This window comes from Sarcophilus harrisii, chromosome 2 (assembly GCF_902635505.1).
Source record: "Sarcophilus harrisii chromosome 2, mSarHar1.11, whole genome shotgun sequence".
Classification (NCBI taxonomy): domain Eukaryota; kingdom Metazoa; phylum Chordata; class Mammalia; order Dasyuromorphia; family Dasyuridae; genus Sarcophilus; species Sarcophilus harrisii.
Window position 1 is genome coordinate 47381509 of NC_045427.1, and position 14317 is coordinate 47395825.

The following is a 14317-nucleotide window of genomic DNA, read 5'->3' on the forward strand; positions in this document are numbered from 1 at the left end:
ATTGGAAAATAAGATGACAGAAACTAGGCATTGACCAACATCTAATATCCTATACCAAGATAAGGTTGAAATGGGTTCATGACTTAGATATAAAGGCGATACTCTAAGCAAATTAAGAGAATAAGGAATAGTCTATTTGTGAAGAAGGAAAGAATTTATGGCCAAAGAAGAATTAGAGACCATTGTGAAATGCAAAATGGATAATTTTGATTATATTAAATTAAAAAGGTTTTGTAGAAACAAAATTAATACAATCACGATTAAAAGGAAAGCAGAACATTGGGGGGAAAATTTACACGCAGGGGCTCTCCTCATTTCTAAAATATTCTAAAATAATTCTAAAATTGAGAATTGACTCAAATTTATAAGAATACAAGCTATTCTCCTATTAATAAATGATCAAAGGAGATGAATAGACAATTTTCAAGTGAAGAAATTAAAGCCATTTCTAGTCATATGAAAAAATGCTCTAAATCACTAATGATTAGAGAAATGCAAATAAAGACAACTCTGAGGTATCACTATACACTTCTCAAATTGGCTAAGATGACAGGAAAAAAATGTTGGAGGGGATGTAGGAAAATTGGGACACATACATTGTTGGTGGAGTTGTGAACTGATCTAAACATTCTGGAGAGCAATTTGGAATTATGCCCAAAGGGTTATCAAACTGTGCATACCTTTTGATCCAGCAGTGTCTCTACTAGGTCTGTATCCCAAAGAGATGTTAAAAAAGAGAAAAGGACACACATGTGCAGCCTTTTTGCACTGGCAAGGAACTGGAAACTGAATGGATCCTCATTGGGGAATGGCTGAATAAGTTATAGCATATGAATGTTATGGAATATTATTGGTTCTATGAGAAATGATCAGCAGGATGATTTCAGAGAGGCCTGGAGAGACTTACATGAACTGATGCTAAATGAATAAGCTGAGCCAGGGGGACATTGTACATAGTAACAAGATTGTGTGATGATAATTCTGATGGACATGGCTTTTTTCAGTAGTGAGGTGATTCAGGCCAGTTCCAATAGACTTGTGATGGAGAGGGCCATCTGCATCCAGAGAGAAGACTATGGGGACTGTGGATCACAACACAGTATTTTCATCTTTATTGTTTGCTTTGTTGTTCTTTTTTTTCTCATTTTTTTCTTTTTGATCTGATTTTTCTTGTGCAGCATAATAAATGTGGAAATATGTTTAGAAGAATTGCATATGTTTAACTTATATTGGAATAAGGACTGCTTGCCATTTAGGGGTAGGGAGTGGGAAGAAGGGAGGGAGAAAAATTTGGAACATAGGTTTTGCAAGGGTGAATGTTGAAAACTATCTTTGCATGTATTTTGAAAATAAAAAGCTATTGTTAAAAGAAAAAAAGAAATGGGCAGGGGGTTGGAGTGGGAGGTGAGAAGATGAGTCCTAGATAGTTAAAATTATATATATATATATATATATGTGTGTGTGTGTGTGTGTGTGTGTGTGTGTGTATATACATATATATGTATGTATAAACATAATTAAAAGAAAAATATGCACACAGTCTTTGAGAGATTATCAGAGATGAATGGGATCATATGAGTCAGTTGGTAAATAAGTGTTTATTAAATGCTTGCAATGTTCTAGGCATTGTGCTAAGTGCTAAAGAAATGAAGCGCTCAAGGGACTTACATTGTAATGAGAGATACAACATATAATTATTACAAGACATTAAAAAAGTAGATTAGAGGTAATATGAGAGAAGAAGTCACTAGAATCTGAAAAGACCAGAAAGGCCTTCCTGTAGAAGCCAAATTCCTGGAATTTAAGGTAAATCTTAAAAGAAGCCAGAGATGGAGTGATGGGCTAGAGTATTCCATTAAAAAGGATGGCCATGTTTGAGGAAATGTAAGTAGTCCAGTATCAGTGGACTATATAGTATATGGAAGGGAGGAAAGTATAAGAATATTGGAAGAGTAGGAAGGGGCCAGATTGTAAAGCACTTTAAATATTGATGTTCTCTCTATTGTGAAATCCAATGAATTTTTGTCATGCTTCATCCTTCTTGATCTTTTGCAGCATTTGAAATTGTTGAGTCCTCATCCCTTCCATAAAGTTTCTTCTCAAGTTTTCCTTCTGGGTTCTCTTGCCCAGTTTTTTTTGTGACAGATGATGAATATCTTATTTGTCTGATCCATCTTTTTCAGTCTCCTTTGCAGGAGATGAGAAATGTAATGGGAAGCCCAAAGCTCTATCTTGAACCTTCTCTTCTACTCTACTCTTTTGATTGCCTTGTTTTCTATGGATTCAACTATAATCTCTATACAGATGACTCCCCAATCTAAGCCCTCATCTCTCCTTAACTCTCTTATAACCCCAACTGTTTGGTGAACATCTACACCCAAGTGTCTCACAGGCCTCTAAAACTTAAAATGTCCAAAGTAAAATTTACCATTTTCCCTCTAAATCCACCTGTGATGTCATCACTTTCTTTCAGGGTTTTCCACCATTTTTTCTCTGAAAGGAGATAAAACTATCGCGGATACTAGATTGATCCAGGCTCCAGTTGATCTTCATTGAGTAGCTTCCAGGCCTATTTTGGCTATATTGATGTGGCTTTCTGGTCTCCAAAGGACATAAAAAGGCACACCCACATGGAATCCTATCATGGCCCTTCAGACTGAGAGGAGTTACTACATCCTAACCCAGAGGACAGGACACATTTCTACATGGAGGCAGAGGGGCTATGTCTACCTAAGCTAAGCGCTACAGAGTCCTTGTTGGATATCCTTTCTATGCTACAGCGAAATAAACTTCCTTTTGTTAACTATTGAATGACCTACAAATATCTTACTTCATTCTAATACCAAACCTAAACTAACAGAACATTGGCCACCTTTCCTCCTAATTTTCCCATTTCTTCCTCTCATTCTTCCAATCACTCAGGTTTATAAACCCAAGAATTATTCTTAATTGTACTCTTATCCTTGATATTTAATCAACTGCCAAATCTTATCAATTCAGCCTCTTCAACATCTATAGAATCATTCCTTCTTTTCTACTAACCAGTTTAGGCTTGGGTAACCTGGACTATTATCAAAGTAAGCTACCTGGTCTCCCTGTCTTGAGAGTTTTCCCTTTCCAATTCTTCAATTAGCTACCAAAATAAATCCTAAAGAATGATCGTGTCACCGCATCTTTACTCAAGAAACTTTAGTGGCTCCGCGTTTCCTTTGTGAGATAAAATGTTCACTTCTTACTTTGCCATTTGTAATCTGTAATCTATCTCAAACTACCTTTCTAATCTGATTCCACATTCTCCCACCTTAACCCTCCTTTACACATTTCATTTTCCTGACCAAATAGGCTATTTGTTCCCCAAACTCAGGATTCCATCTCTCACCTTCAAACATTTATAAAGGTCTAAAAAGCACATCCTTCTATCCTTTGGCTCTCAGAGTTTCCACCAGAAAGGGTAGCAGCACTAATGATGGCCCATGAACTTCCCTTTCCAGACAATGAAAAGCTGATTTCTGATATATCTCAAGGACATTTATTTTCTACTTCCCAGGATTTTAGGAGAATATTTGGGCAGATAAGATGGAAAGCATGAAGTCCAAAATTTTTATCTTTTATATGTCTACTTGGGATTCAGAAATCAATGATCTTAAGGAAAGAAGCTACTACATACATAAAAAACTCTTAAGAAATGATCATTTAGACTAAAACAATATTAAAAATTTTAAAAACAAGGAATACCTTCAGCAGTTTAAGTGTGTAAGGCAAATGACAAACAGGCAACAAATTGAATAGGTATGCAGGGGAATAAAACATTAGCAGGAGCTCCTAACAGAGTACTTCCTAATAAATCTTCTTTATCTCTAAATAGCCTTGACCACCACCAAGAGGAATGTTGTCCTCTGATGAAAGGACAATGGAGCCTTTGCTTTAAGGAGTCCTAGATTCACTTGAATTATCTATATATGACTGTTAGCCTGGATGATTGGAGAAAAAAGCTTCCTGAGAATCCTAATATTGTGGAGAAAGGAGTATCAATTTATTAATGTAACTATATATAAATGTGTGTACGTATGGGTACATTCTCCAGCAAGCAATATCAATTTATGTTTCCGAATGAAAAGATGGCATTTGCAGTAACACAAATTCTAAATAGCAAACATATCCTTAATATGGTTTATAAAAAAGTATGGGAGCCGCAAACAATTGTGTCAATCATAGTTTAGCTGGCCCTAACACAACAGCAGAACATTAATAGGTCCTTAGTAAATGGTTCCTGGATTCATTCTAAGACAAATAACCATCTTGTCAAAATGTAAAGACTTTATTGTACTATTTGGGGCAATGATGCTTATTAGACTAAGCAGTTGAATTGAACTGGGAGAGAATATACATCGCCACATGGCCTGAAACCACCATTTCAGTCCCTCCCCTCCCTGTTACATTCCCTCAACAAACATTCTGAATGGCGCAAAAATGTTAAAAATTGGGGAAAGCAGCTGTAGAAAAAAATATTAAGTTTAGAATCAAGCACCCTGGTTCAAATCTCATTTCTGATACTTATTCTCAGTGTGATCCTGGGCAAGGACCCTGAAGTTCAATTTCCTCAATGATAAAGTGAAGAGGTTGAACTATATGACCTTTGAGAGCCTTTCCAGATCTAGATCTTACACAAGGAGGGAATACTGAGAAGTCCATTTGGTCTGTGGAGAGGATGGGGAAATGGTATTTTGGCACCCTCTGCTGGATAATAGAGTTCACAAATTGTCATGAAAGTGAAAGAATTAAGAAAATAAAACCAGTGATAACAATCATAGGGCAAGACTGGTTTATCTCTTTTATGAGTACAGTAAGATGTCATAAAAAGACAAATAAAATAAAAAGTCACATCAATTTCTTCAATAAACTGGTAATTGGACAGGCTTGAGAACGCATGACATAGCAGGTGGAACAATCCCAGTCACCCTGTGTCTGCATTTAAGTTTGTGACCTAGAGGTGGACATAAAAGATCAAGGCTTTTTCAAGCTAGTGCTGGACCTCAGATCTGGCTTCCAAATTTGTTTTCTCATTCCCTAATCAGATGTACTCTGTCTATACAACTTCCTTCATTTAGAGATTGTGGCTAGGCAAAAAGAACTGGGGATAGAACTGAGTAGATTTCTTGGGGTCATAGAAGAATAATAATCTTTATCTATAACCCTTATATTTAGCTCACCATATCCATTATTTAGCTTTTTTCCTTTTCTTATTTTTCTATTCCTATTTTTCTTTCTTTTTTTTCCCCGAAGCAATTGGGGTTAAGTGACTTGCCCTGGATCACACAGCTAGGAAGTATTAAGTGTCTGAGATCAGATTTGAATTCAGGTCCTCCAGACAACTATTTTTCTAACTTCTTTGAAATTCTCCCTACTAAATAAACAAAAATTCCAAATGGATTATGTTCATGCTTTTTAAAATTCAAAGTCAGAATTTATGGATGTAGATAGTATGGATGCTGGAGTAATTGTTTTCTGTAATCCTCAGTCATGAAGAGTCAGACATGATTTGAGAGCATCATCCAATGTCCAGGACCCAGGCAAGCTTGCTGAATTTTTCTGAGCAACCAAATTTTGACATAATTTTCCATAAGCCCCATGACTGACGGTATCAAAGACTTTGATCAGGCTTATAAATGTCATATACAGATCTCTGTTCTGCTCTTGGCATTTCTCCTAGAGTTGTTGGGAGGCAAATATGTTGACTTTTCTCAGCTCTGTCTGAAACCACATTGGCTCTCAGGCAGATGATCTTCCAGGTGTAGGATTAGTCTATTAAGGGTCTAGCAAAAATCTTGCCACAAATGACCAAGAAAGAGTCCCCTCTGTGCTTGTCGCAGGACATCTATTCCTTTACTTTTAGAGAGACGGACTACGGAGGACCTCGAACTCCTAGGATATAACCTCCTCTTGCCATATAATCCAGGAACTTTCAATCAGTTTTTGTATGAGCAACAGACTTCCCATCTTGTAAATTTCAGGTGGAATAGGATCGGTACCAGATCTGGCAAACCATTAGGTTCCTTTCTCGTGGCAGATATAGGATAACTAAAGCTAGATTTATAAGGTAAGAAAGCAAAAACATTATGCAAGGTTTTAAAAAAATTATTTTTAGAATACATTGCTTTATGAATCATGTTGGGAGAGAAAAATCAGAGCAAAAGGGAAAAACCATGGGAGAGGGGAAAAAAAAAAAAAGAAAAAAGAAGTGAATATAGCATGTGTTGATTTATATTCAGTTTCCTTAGTTCTTTTTCTGGATGCAGATGGCATTTTCTGTCCAAAGTCTATTGGGATTGCTTTGGATCACTGAATCCCTGAGTAGAACCAAGTCTTTCATACACTATATGCAAGGTTAACACACACACACACATACACATACATATATACATATATACATATACACACACAAACACTATGAAATAGTGTGAGAAAACATAAATATTTAGAGCTCCCATTTGGTGTCCCCATCTTACAATCCACTCCACACACAAGGCCCAGTGAACATAATCAAATTTACAGGTTTGTGATTCATTATCTGGCTATGGTCATCATCACTTGGGACCAAGGCAGCAACTCAGCCCGAACCCCATCTTATCCCACTGGAAGCAAAAGAAACTGATTCTGTTTAGCTGATAAAGGAAAATAAAAACAACTGAAGGAGGGGGAAATATGGGCAGCACAAAGCTACTCTGAAAAGAATATCTGTATCAAAAAAAGGGGGACAGAAAAACAAGCTATTCCTCTTTCTCTGGAGTTTATTCTGAATGGGCAGGGACCCAGGCTAAGCTGACCCCCATATTCTTCAATGCAAGAAATTTAGGTACTTCCATCATGCCTGGTGTTGGGGATCTGTCCAGAAGTATAAGCTGAAGATGCCAAAGAATGAACCTGAATAACACAAGAGAAAGGCTAAAACACCAAGAATTCTGAGAAAAGTCTTGCATAAAAACAGACCAACAAAAGAGAATTTCAAGGCAAAAGGAAAATGAATAAATTTCAAAACAAAACAAACAGCAAGTACCAGACTACCATGATCCCTAGCTCTGGCTTCACTTTCCTAATGTCCTAATCCAGATTATTTTACCTAATTCCATGCCACATTGTCCTCTCCTCCCATCTCTCTTCCCCCTTGCTCTGTCAAACTCCTGGATCATAACCACTGCTCTCCCCTCTGCTACTGCTACTTTACATAGCTCCTGATCAGCAGTAGAGGAAGTCATGAAATCTTGATTACACCCACTACACATTCATGTTATCTAACTTCAACTGACCCTTACTGTAAGAAAGGCAGTCCTTTTATCCTTCCTTAATATACTCTCTTTGAACTTTCTAGAACAGTCATTTCAAAATTTATTCCAAACCCCTCCCTCCCTCTCTCTCTCTCTCTCTCTCTCTTTCCAAACTACCTTCTCTAATCTTTGGGGAAAAAAAGACATTCACAAAAGCTCTCTTTTTTTCAACATCTCAGAATTCTGTCCTTTACTCCATGTTCTAATAAAAAAAAAATGGCTCTTCTCTCTCCTTATTAGGTCCAAAAAGAATCCATGTACCTTTGATTCCATCCCTTCCTATCTCCACCAGCATATTGCTACAACAATCATCTCCTATTTTACCAATTGTTCATCTCTCTTTCTACTAGTTCTTCCCCATATTTAAAAGATCCTCACTTGACCCCTCCTCAAACTATGTTTCTATATTACTTGCCCCACCTTTTTAGTCAAACCTCTAGAAAAAGCCTTCTCTTGTCTTCCTGACTTTTCCTTTCATTTCTCAATCTTTTTACAATCTAACTTCTAAATTCCTCACTCAAATGAAACTTGCTCCCCAAAGTAGCCAACAATCTTATAATTTCCAATTTTTGTCAATCATTCTTCTTGAACTCACTGTTAACATTTGATATTATAATAATTTTTTATTTCTGAATACTTTCTTCTCTCTGGTTTTCATGATACTACTTTCTTGTGGTTCTTCTATTCTCTGTATAAACTCATTCTCAGTCTCATTTATTGAGCATCATTCACATGTTCTTCCCTAACTGTAGGTTATCTTATTTTTTTCTTGCTCTATAATATGTCTCTTGGGACCTCATCATTTACAAGAGATTTAGTCATCATATCCACACAGATAACTCCCAGTTTTACATATAGTTATATAGTTTCTCTCCTGAGTTCCATATTCATGTCACTAGCTGCCTATTGGACATTTCAAATATAATGTCCTATATGTAATTCTAGTTCCAAAGTTCATTGCTATGGAACTCTCAAAAATTATCAAATACAAATATTGTCTTTTGAAGAAAAGTAGTCAAAATTATCTATTGGAAAAAAGAAAATCCTGCAGACTTTACAGAGATCATGGAACAACAATAAGAAACAAATAAAGGGGATAAAAATCAATTTAAGAAGAAAGAAATGAAGAAAAGCAAAAGCCTAAGAATTATAATTTTAAGTGTAAATTATTAAATAATATGATAAAATGGAAGAATGGATAATTAAAAAACAATTTGTCATATGCCAAAAATACATCCAAGAAAATAAAAGACAAATAGAGAATGAAAATTAGAGGCTAGGGAAAAATATACTATATATTTGGTGAATCCAAAAAGAAGCAGTCATGTAGTCAGACAAAGAAAAACTAAAACTCCCTAATATTAAAAAAGATGAATGTAAAAATTACATTTTTCTTAAAGGAATCACAGATAATCAGCTAATAACATATATGTATATAATTTTTTGTTTATGTTTATATGTATCTACTAAATGGCATAGCATCCAAATTCATAAAAGACAAGTTAACTGAATTCCAAATTATGAAAAGATTTAAGATATAAGACAAGGCTATTTTATCCTTTTTTCGGAGGTGGATATATTTAATAGATTAAAAAAAAAGGAAAACATAAAACTACAGAAATTATTGAAGAAGTTAGATCTGAAGGATGTATGTCGTTTTGTGCATGAGGATAATAAAGAATATATATATAAATTTTCACTTATATATGCATATTTAATTCTCTTCAGTACTTAGTGGCTTACTTAGAAAACCCAAAGAAAACAACAAAGAAACTGAAACAATAAAATGTAAGAAGATAGAAGATAAGGCTACAAAAATCATCAACATTTATAAATCAATAACAAAAATATAAAAGAAAAATAGAAAGGGAAATCCCATTTAAAATAGCTTCAAAATGCATAAAGTATCTAAGAATGAATTTCTTAGGACAATAAATATGATAATTCTATAAAATCCTGATGAAAAGAAAAAAGACAAAACAACATTATTCAAATACTCAAATTAAATAGAAAAAAGGAAGTTTGAAAAAAAAAATCCCAGATGAGTTGCCGATTCTAGCAGTGGTATTTGCTATGCTAAGATGGTAAACAGGTGTGCCAGGCAGTTGACATTACTACTTACTTGACTAATACTCTTTTTCGTGGACCATATTATTTCTCACCAGTCACTCAGCTCCTCCCCTCGGAAGCACACTTTCCTCCAATCACTGCCTTAACTCCTCTCCCCCAATCACTGCCTTAGCTCCTCTCTTCTGGAAAAATGGTTTATCTTTCAAACACTGAAGGGAAAAAATGGAAATGGTCAAGATCCTAGCTCCCATTCCAATCCTAGCTCATCACTACCTCCCCCATCCAAAGTTGCTCATTTATGTAGAAAGATTATGTAGAAAGTGTAAATTTCTTTTTCTACCCTGGGTAGTTATAAAAATGAATCAATAATTTTTCCCCTTTATTTTAAGTTCCATAGCAGATAATTTCTATGGCAAACAAAAAGTGCTTCATAAATGCTTGTTGTTGACCACAATTATAAAAATCTTTCTCTCAATTTTTCCAGGTATTATCACCACTGTCCCTCAGCTGCATTTGTATATAGATTTGTACGTCTATACATAGATCAGCACTGCAATGGTAAATAATATTTATCATACTTAAGATTACAAAAGAAAATAGAAAGCTAACAAATTCTTAAGAAACAGAGATAGGCCCAACTCTTCTGAGAAGGAAGAAAGAAAGGAATCAGATTTCAGAAAAAAACTAAATACACCCAGACATACATCATAGGCACTCCCAACATCAGTTGCTAGCAAACTCATCATTTCATCTCCCCTCCCACTTGCATAAAGATTGTTCTGCAGTATCTGAAATCCCAATCTCTTGCATCACCAGTTACTGGGGCTGCTCCCTGGTATCCTGCCCTCCATGAGGTTTCTCCCATGCTGGATCTCTCTTCCAACTGTAGCTGCCCCACCTCTTACACACCTTAGGCTGAGAGGGCAGGACAATAAATCACCCCAGTCCCCTTTGGCTATTCTTTTAATTAAAGAAAATTCCCAGAAAACCAAATAGGAAGATGCTGAGCATTTCTACTTGCCAGTATTATTGCCAGGATCTTGTTGTACAAACCATAAGTGAACCTCCCTCCTATTCCCTATCCCCAAATCCAGGATCAAATGGATTTACAAGTGAATTCTATAAAACTTTCAAAAAAAAAAAAATAACTCTAATAGTATATATTGTTAAAAATGAAATATTCTACCAAATTCTTTTTATGAGACAATTATAGTCCTGACATCCAAAATTGGGATACAAATATAGAGTATATATACATATAAATAAATACATATACTTTTATATATGTATGTCTTACACATGGGTACACACACCTATACATATATCAGATGCAATTTTGCAGAAGTGGTACAATTATTTCTTTCATATCGAGAGTTTCCTCATTAAAATTTTGATATCACAGGGTTGTCATGAGAAATTAAATGAGAGCTGGAAACTAATACATTATTGGTGAAGTTGTAAAATGATCTAATCATTCTGGACAGCAATTTGGAACTATCCCAAAGAGTTGTAAAACTGTGCACATTTTTTTCCTAAGCAGTTGCTCTGTGTTTCTAGTGTAGTTGTATGTATGCTGTAGTTCTGGTGAAACAAATATAAGTATGTGATCTACTATTCTAAATTGTATGGTATGGTCATCAGCTCACACTTCTGTTTTGAATTATTGTTTAAAGATGTTGATCTAAACCTAATTTTGGCCGGCTTGCTTTCCAGTTTGGGAATTTATCAAATGATGAATTATTAGGTTCAATTATTTCAGATTTTTCACTGTTTAGTTTCTTCCATGGATTTTTTTTTTTCTATTTTTTAAACCAATACTGCTTTGTAAAATAGTTTGAGGTCCAGAAGAGCTCTTCATTCCTTTTTTTTTTTTCCATTATTTCCCCTGATATTCTAATTCTCTTGCTTCCCCAAATGAATTGTGGTATTATTTTGTCCAGCATGGCCAATCTTTTGCAGGAAACCAAATGTAGGCTATCTCTAATTCAACTTTCCCTACACTTATAAAGACACACAAGAAGCAAACACATCTTTACAGTTATTTAAGACCTGTTATTCTCTTTTTGAACCATTAATTTCAATTATTTAAACAACAACAACAACTAACTTTACACTTTCTTAAGTTCTCTGCTTCTTGATGTCATTCCAAATTTGCACGTAATTGCTAGGAACCAGTTAATCAAGTCTATCCTGTTATTCACTAGGCGGGGTCTTACAACCAGGAAGGCTTAAGTCTTACCTCTGATCCACATTGGTTTTGAAACCCAAAACAAGCCCTTAAACTTCTCAGTGCTGTAGGCAACTTTTTCTTTCTCTTTCTTTCTTTCTCTCTTTCTCTTTCTTTCTTTCTTCTTTTCTTTCTTTCTTCTTTTTCTTTCTTTCTTTCTCTCTCTCTCTTTCTTTCTCTTTCTTTCTTCTTTTCTTTCTTTCTTTCTTTCTTTTCTTTCTTCCTTTTTCTTTATTTCTTCCTTCCTTCCTTCCTTCCTTCCTTCCTTCCTTCCTTCCTTCCTTCCTTCCTTCCTTCCTTCCTTCTTTCCTTCTCTCTCTCTTTCTTTCTTTCACAGGTACATTCTTATCTCATCCACTTCATAAGAGGTGATTCTGTGATTCATTCCTGAAGTGAAGGAGAATTAGTTTTATAACTTTTAATTAAGGAAATTGTAAAAAAGATGAACTGTAATTTCAGACAGGAATTGTCATATTTTTCCTGGTAGCTTTTACAGTGCCTTGGACAGTGCATTGAATATAGTATGTATCTAACAAACATCTGTGGAATGCAAAAAAGAATTAAAGTGCAAAAACTTGCAGTGGGAAGTGAGTTGGGCTGATTAATGTCTAAAAAGAAAAGTGGATACGATATTGTCATGATATTCCTAAAAGAGCTGCCTCCTGCTCCTGAACAGAATTCAAATGTCTTTTTCTCCTGGTCCTGAAAGCTTGTTCCCACCCTGGCAGCTTCATGAGTCAAGTGGCAGAAGAGAAACAGTGGTAGAAGAGAGAATGGCATGTTCTTTTTTTTTTAAATTTTTTTAATAATAGCTTTTTAATTTCAAAATAAAGATAGTTTTCAACATTCACCTTTGCAAAACCTTGTATTCCAATTTTTTCCCTCCCTTCCCTCTTCCCCCACCTAGATAGCAAGTAATCCAATATATATTAAATATGTGCAATTCTTCTATACATATTTCCACATTTATCATGCTGCACAAGAAAAATCAGATCAAAAAGAAAAAAATAAGAAAAAAAATCAAGGAAACAACAACAAAAAAGGTGAAAATACTCTGTTGTGATCCACATTCAGTTCCCACAGCTTTGACTCTGGATGCAGGTGGCTCTCTCTATCCCAAGTCTATTGGAATTGACCTGAATGCCCTCATTGTTGAAAAGAGACACGGAGAATGGAATTTTTTAATCTCAGGAAAGGAATGCAACAATGTCTGTACCCAGAAGACTTAGAGAAATTGAGAATGGTGGTGCTAGAAGGAATTAACATCTTTTATTTTAGGGAGGAGGCAATTTAAGGCTGGAGGTAGGGTATAGGGGTAGGATTGGCTGGGGGGAAGGGAGGGGCTTACCCAAAGTAGATCCCAGCTCTATTAAATACTAGTTTAATCTTTTTTACATTATATCTGTCCATTCTTCCCACTGGGAAGCATCCAGGTCTCATTCTTGGTGAGCAAAGTGCTTTAAAATGGAGAATTAAATGTCCAAAATCTGTGAATCTGTTACTGTGAGTACTTCCTCCACTTACCAGAGCAAGGAAAATTACACTCCTTTAATGATTACTTTAAGCAAATCCTTCAACGTCCGCGGACCTCTGTTTCCCACTTGAGGACTAAGGAAGGAACAAGAGGCTGCCAAGTGATGAATAGAGCAGTGGGTCTGGACTCAGGAAGATTTGGGACATTTATTAGCAACGTCACATGGAGCAAGTCACTAGGCAGCTGCCAGTTTCCTCAGCTACAAAAATGCGGAGAATAATAAAAGGCAGTGAGATATCTGCAAAGTACTTGGCGCATACTAAGAATGTAGGGGTGGGGTCAGATGGTCTCCAAAGTCCCTTGGTGCTTTTGATTTATAATCTGTTTATTAAGGACATGTTATTTGCAAACCACGAAACCACAATGTAATCACAGGTCTGGTAAAATACACTAAAGAAAAAAAACCATAAATGAAAAACAAAACCACCTTTTCCATGTATTGTTATCACGTACCTGGAACAAAACATCCCACATCCTGACATTCTCTTGGGCTGCTGTTCCTCCCCTCCCCTCCCCCCGCTCCGCCACGCCCGGCTTTCTCCTCCTCCTCTGCTCTGACTGCTGACCTCCCCAGCTAAAATCCCGCCACTTTTTGGTCCGATTTTTCTTACACAACGTGATAAATATTCGGGGAATCCTTCCCCGAATCTGATTGGTCAAAGGAAGAGCGGCTGCTGCCGCGTCGTCCAATAGCGTCGGAGCGCGTGACAGAGGGGGCGGGGCCCTCCGGAAATAGGTTTTAAAGGACTGCACGTGTTTAGCGTACATCCGATTACTTTCGCTGTCCTGGGATTGGCTGGGTAATGGAGATGGGGAGAAAAATTGGAACGCAAGATCTTACAAAAGTGAATGCTAGAAACTATGGATGTTGAGAAAAATAAAATACTATTGAGGAAAAAATAAAATCTCATGACTTCAGAAATAAATAAATAAAACAGCGCCTTCCACGGGAAGCTTCCCCGGCCCCTCTCACGCCAGACCCCGCTTCTGTTAATTATCTCCGTTTGTCCCGTGTGTGCTGCTGCTTATATGTTTGCTCCTAATCGCTCCCGTTAGACTGGAAGCCTCTTGGGGCAGGGACTGTCCTGTCTGCTTTTGTATCCTCGGCGCTTAGCACAGCACCAGGTAAACAGTAGGAGCTTAATAAATGCCGACTGATGGGCG